Here is a 690-nt window from a genome sequence, read left to right on the forward strand (position 1 = left end):
CTTCCGCACTGAGCCCGGGGGCTCGGGAAGGGGGGTCCGGGAGCGCGAGTCCGGCCCGGGCACTGCTCCTGCCACCGCCGTGCCGCACGCCACCAGGGTCCCTGTTCTGGCTTGATTTCACTAATTTTTTTAAACGGGGCTGCCTTTTAAAAGAGCAGTATTTTTATTTTAACCTTTTCACAGAAATCCTTTCACAAGGTACTCCCTGCCTAGATTCTTAAAGAATACGATGATGGATGAAATCCTTTGTTGATGACTGACCCTTCCATTCCATGCCCCGTGGCCTTGCACTTAAGTCCCAGGGGATTGCTGAAATATGTAGGATCCTCTAGTGATCTCTCTTATTTCCTTTGGTATGTCCTCATCTCCTTTTCTAGTGACTGTCACTGCTTCTCATCTCTTCATCTGCTCCCCCCTCCCCACTCTGGTCCTTCCTCTCATCCTTCCTGTTTTACTGTTTATTTTTTATTATTTTCTCCTTTCTTGACTGCTTTTCTTTATGGCTCCAGGTGATGAATAATCAGATGTTTCTATCTACATCCAGCTAATGGAAATTTTTTTCTTCCCATCAGTAAATAGGACAGTGACTCTACATCAAGTGGTATCTTAAGATATTTTTATTGCTGTTCATTATCAAAAGTTATTTTCCTGTGAGAGGTGTTTCCTTTTCTTTAATTTTCTTTAAAACTT

This window comes from Myotis davidii, unplaced genomic scaffold, assembly GCF_000327345.1.
Source record: "Myotis davidii unplaced genomic scaffold, ASM32734v1 scaffold679, whole genome shotgun sequence".
Classification (NCBI taxonomy): domain Eukaryota; kingdom Metazoa; phylum Chordata; class Mammalia; order Chiroptera; family Vespertilionidae; genus Myotis; species Myotis davidii.